Consider the following 6000-nt stretch of genomic DNA (forward strand, 5'->3'; position numbering starts at 1 on the left):
CAAAAACAGGCCTCCAGGAAATGATAGACTACCAGTGGAAATGTTTCAACAAGTTGATGACGTACTGGAAGTACTTACTTCTATATGATAGGAAATTTGGAAGATAGCTAATTGGCCAGTTGACCGAAAGATATGTTTGTACCCATTTCAAAGAAAGGTGACCCAAAAGAGTGCTCAAACTATTTAACAATATCACTGATATCATATGCAAGCAAAAACTTGCTGAAGATCATCCAACAATGGTTGCAGTATTATCGTGGCAGGGAGCTGTCAGAGATTCAGTCACGGAACAAGGGATATCATTGCTAATGTCAAACAGACACATGCTGAAAGCAGAGAACATCAGAAAGATGTTTACTTGTATTTTATTTATTATTTCAAAGTATTTAGCTGTGTATCATAACAAACTATGGGTAACCTTGAAGAGAAGAAGCTTGGAATTCCAGAACACTGCGTTGTGCTCATGGGGAACTTGCTCATGGATCAAGAAGCAGTTGTGCAGACAGAACAAGGGGATACTGCATGACTTGTAATTAGGTATGGTGTGTATCAGGTTTGTATCTCTTCACCATACTTATTCAATCTGTATGCTAGACTTAACTGAAGAAGAATTGGCATTAGAACTGGAGGGATGCTTATTAACAACCTGCAATGTGCATATGACACAACCTTGCTTGCTGAATGTGGGGAGCATTGGAAGCACTTGCAGATGAAGATCAAGGATTTTGGCCTTCACTATGGATTACAAGTTAATGCAAAGAGGTCCAAAATCCCCACCACTGGACAGAAGCAGCAGTCACGAGATAAAAGGACATACTGCATTGAGTAAGTGTCCTGCGTCAGACCTCTTTTGTTTATTGAAAAGTGAAATGGCTACTTTGAGGAGTAATATTCTTTATAGTCATTGGTACTTTCATTTGCTTCCTATTCATGTGAATGTTAGGCATTGAATAGGAAAGATCGATTAAAGAAGAGCTGATGCATTTGAATTGTGCTGCTGGCAAAGATTATTGAAGCTCTCAGGTGCTGCCAAAAGAACAAACAAAGCTGCCTTGGAAAAAGGACAGCCAGAGGACTCTTTAGCGTCAAGGCTGCAGAGGCAATCTTACATACTTTGGAAATGTTGTCAAGAGAAACTGGTCCTCGCGAAGGTAATGTTTGGTACATAGCAGGGTAACAAGAAAGGGAGAAGACACTCAATGGGACAGATCGCCCCAGTGGCTGTAACAGTGGGCTCGAGGATGAAACGGCCTGGGCAGGATTTCATTCTGTTGAGTATAGGATTGGATTGGAATTGATCTGATGATCCTAACAACAACAACAACAGCAACGATAACAATGAGAAGAATGGAGAGAAGGGGGGAAGGGAGACCCCGAATAGGGCAAGATATGACAAAATAACGAGGTATAAATTACCAAGGGCATATGAGGGAGGGGGGAAAAGGGAGGGAGGGGGGGAAAAAAAGGAGGACCTGATGCAAGGGGCTTAGGTGAAGAGCAAATGCCTTGAGAGTGATTGGGACAGGGAGTGTATGGGTGTGCTTTGTACAATTGATGTATGTATATGTATGGATTGTGGTAAGAGTTGTTGGAGTCCCTAATAAAATGTAAAAGAAGAAAAAAAAAAGTGGGTAAAGGGAGACATCGGACAGTGTAAGATATGAAAAAAATAATGATAATTTGTAAAGTATCCAGGGTTCATGATGGAGGTGGGCAGGGAAGGAGGGAAAAATGAGGAGCTGATACCAAGGGCTCAAGTAGAAAGCAAATGTTTTGAGAATGATGATGGAAACAAATGAACAAATGTGCTTGACACAATGGATGAATGGATGAATTGTGATAAGAGTTGAAAAGCCCCCAGTAAAATGATGTTAAAATTTTTTTTAAACAGAAAAGAAAAATGCCTCTATGATGGTTAAAAAAAAAAAAAAAAAAAAAGATAGGACTTTGCTTCTGTAAAGAGTTAGCAGTCTTGGAAACTCACAGGGAAAGTTCTACCTTGTCCTATAGACTCTCTATGATATGGCATCGACTCTGTAAGTGAATGAGTGAGGACAAGGAGCTACCAGTAGAGCATGTCTGAAGTGACGGGATCTGAGATCAAAGGCACCAGAGGCCATATAGTGCAGACACCATGGAACAAAGGACTGAAGCTGAGACCAGAGGCTGAGACCTGGAGACCATGAGACAGAACAGAGGAGCATTGCCAGGACTATGAGACTGTGAGGCAGGTGGACTTCCTGGTCCACAGAGGCAGTAAGCCAAGGGACCATGTGGCTGAGAGGCTGGGGACCAGAGAGAAACTCAGCTGTTAGCTGAGAAGAGATGTTGCTGTGCTCTAATGAATGCATGCTTACTGTTTACTACTCCAGACTGGTTGTAAACTGTTCGCTTCCCCAATAAACCTACAGAATTGTGAGTTTTGTGTGTCAAAAAAAAAAAGAAAAAAAAAAAGAAAATTATTTGTTTAAAAATCTGTTGTACAAATGTTTATGTAAATAAAAAGACACATTAATGTTTAAAAAAAAAAACAATGAGAAGAATGGAAATTCCAGAACACTTCATTGGGCTCAATTAGAATCTGTAAGTGGAACAAAAGGGAGTTAATGAACAGAACAAGGGCATATTATATGGTTCCTTTCACTACACTGCACACATAATCCAATAAACTAAACGATATGAAGAAGAACTCAGCATCAGGATTGGAAGATTAGTAGCATCCTGTCATATATAGATGGAAAAACCTTGTTTCCTGAGAGTGAGGAAGATTTGATGCCCTTAACAACAAAAATCAAGGATTTTATGACTCAAAATTTTAAAATCTCACAACTGTACCAATACAAATGCTGATGATAAACTGAGGAAAGTTTGAATTTGTCAAGGATTTTACTCTGCTTGGATCTACAGTAAATACTCATGGAAGGCGCAGTCAAGATATCAAATGATATATTTTGATGGAAAAATATGCTGCACGGGACCTCTTTATAGTGTTGAAGACAAAGGAGCTCACTTTGAAGATTACAGTACCTCTCACCCAAGTCACAGTGTGGGGAACTTAAAACAATGGATAGAGAAGACTGGAGAAGAATTGATGCATTGAAATTTCAGTGTTGGACAAGAATATTGCAAGTACCATGAACTGTCAGAAGAACAAATTTAGCTGTCTTTGAATTACATCCAGAATACTCCTTATAATCAAATATGGCAAAATCTGACTCATGTGCTTTGGATGAACTATCAGGAGAGAACAGTTCTTGAAAAAGGATTTCTTGTTTGATAAGGTAGAAAGTCAGCACCAAGAGGAAGATCATCAAAGAGATGAATTGATACAAGGACTTCAAAAAAGGGTAGAAACATGACAACGTATCTGAGGATGGTGCGGGTGCGGCAATGCTTCATTCTGTTGTGCACAAGATCACGATGACTCTGAGCTGACTGAGGACACCTAACGACAGCAGCAACATGCCCTAATTGAGGCTTATCTTATAGATATTTGTGGTGGGCATTTTATGAAGCCCTTCCATGAGCAATTACTGATGTTCCATAAATGTAGGCCATGTTTTTTGATTGACCTTCATGTCTAGATAGAGCAAGGAGTCGTGGTGGTGTGGTGATTAAACCTTGGGCTTCAAAGCAGATGGTTGGGCATTTTGATACCGTCAAGATGTGGTAGTCAGCTTGCATAAAGATTCCAGCCTTGAAACCGTAGGGGACAGATGTATTAGATCCTATAGGGTCATTATGATTTGGCACCAAGTTTGGTTTGTTATTTTTAGCTAGATAATATACTATTTAAAAAGTGAATTATAAACACTATACACAAAAAATTCTTCCTTTCTCCATATCCCAACCTCCTAATTCTCCATACTCATGGCAAATACTGAAAAAGATTTTATAGATAACTTGTAAAGCGAAAATCATAAATATATATTCACATATTCTTCATATTGTACACACTGGGCCAAGACTATCTCACATTTTCCATCTTATTTGAAACAGCACATCATTAATCCAAAATGTCTTCATCCCTCATTTCATTTTAACTTTCCCATTTAATTAACAGACGTTTTATCTTTCGTGGTATGAATCACAGTCATAATTCATTATACACTCTATATATTTCTGTCGTTACACTGTGGAGTCAATCCCGACTGACTGTGACTCTCCCAGATCCTTCGCCATCCTCACAATTGTTACCTTTCAGTCCATTGTCATAGTCAGTGAGTCAGTGTGTCAATCATCTTTTTGAAGGTGTTCATTCTTGTCTGTCACCCTCTACCTTGTCAAGCAGAGTGTCCTTTTCTAGGGATTGATTTCTTGTTAGAACATGTAAAAGTACATGAAACTTTCTTGCCATCTTTGCTTCTAAGAAGCATTCTGGCTGCTCCTGTAATCTCATTTTATTACAAGGTACAAACAGTGTAAATCTTATTCATATTACATTAAAATACCAGCATGGTGTCTTGCATAAGTTCTATATGTAATTAAGAACTGGTGAATCCATGTGAAATGAATTTTCTTAAAAAGATGAAGAACAATAAAGTTGCCTTTTTGTCAATTCAGACTCATGGATTAAATAAGTGTTATACAATAAAATGATGCTACATAAGATTTTTTGGTAGCTGTAATCTTTCTGGGTGCAAGCAGATGTTTGGCCCTTCTTTGGTGGTGCCATTCCGTGTGTTCAAACTTCCGGCATTTAGATTATTAGGCAAGTGTAAGCAATTTGTCAACTACAGCTTTCTGTAAGTGGTAATTATTAATATATGAGTCCTGTCCCAAACCAGAAACTATAGTAGGTCTTCTAGACAGAGAAAATATAATTCAGGGAATTGTTACATAGATGACCTTGTTATATGAGTGATAATGTTACAGTAAACCAGTCAGGACTGATGATCAAACCCTGAACGGATATTGCTGGGAGCACTAGTAGCTTGGAACACAGGACAAGGGGATGCCAGATCTAAAAGCAAGAGACTTGCAAGAGGAATGAGAGGGACTGAACTGGAGTCTAGAGGAAGGAGCTTTCTCTTCTCTAGATGTGTAGAATGTTGAGTCACTATCAAAAATGTTGTGACATGACCTAACCCTCTATTAAGAGGAGAAGAAATAGCCTGATGTCTCCTCATTGACCCCCTGGTTCTCGCTACTAGCTAACCTTAATGAGAAGCTAGTAAGCAAAAGAAGTCTTGTGGTGGGGAAACGCTGGGTCTTGTTAAATAAAAAAGAGGGTGTGAAGGATAGGTAAATGATTAGTGGAGTAAACGTTAAACCAGCAAAAACCCAGAACTACTGACCTTCTAAGTTATGTGAAAAGCTGATTTGTGAAAAAGGCTATGGAGTGATCAGTGCAACCAAAAGTAAAGCAATATCGATTTAGAAATCAGTCTTTTCTGGAATTATTATTTCAAATATAAAAAATCTATTGCACTGACATTGTTTCAACTCACAGTGACTCTATAGACCAGAGTAGAACTACCCCAGAGAGGCTTCCGAGTTTATCCAGCATCATGGAAGCAGACTGTTACATGTTTCTGTCCCAGAATGGCTGCCAGTCTGAACAGCCGATCTTTCAGTTAACAGTGCTAAACCAGTTAACCCTAGGGAGTCTTACTATTTCAAAAGGAGGAGAAACAAAATATTTCTATTTCAAAATGAAAGCCTATTCTACAAGCATAGAACTCTATATGTCCATAAGCTGTTACTAGCACGATGTATGGAAAATATACTTTTATTTCGTGAATAAAGTAGATTTTATCTGTGAACAAAAGAGCAACGTAATGAGAGTAATGCTTGTTGGCCTCAGAGTGCGGAAGGCTGCTGGCAACACAGAGCACATATTAGAGAGGGCTTTCTTTTACATGCGTGAGGAGCATTTGTAGCACTCACATACAAAAATATGTGATCCTAAAATACATTGTGTTTTTCTGACATCAATTTTATGGTCCAAATAATAGATTTCAACAAATAGATTTCAACAAACAACAACATTTCAGACCC

Source organism: Tenrec ecaudatus, chromosome 2 (assembly GCF_050624435.1).
Source record: "Tenrec ecaudatus isolate mTenEca1 chromosome 2, mTenEca1.hap1, whole genome shotgun sequence".
In the NCBI taxonomy this organism is placed as follows: Eukaryota; Metazoa; Chordata; class Mammalia; order Afrosoricida; family Tenrecidae; genus Tenrec; species Tenrec ecaudatus.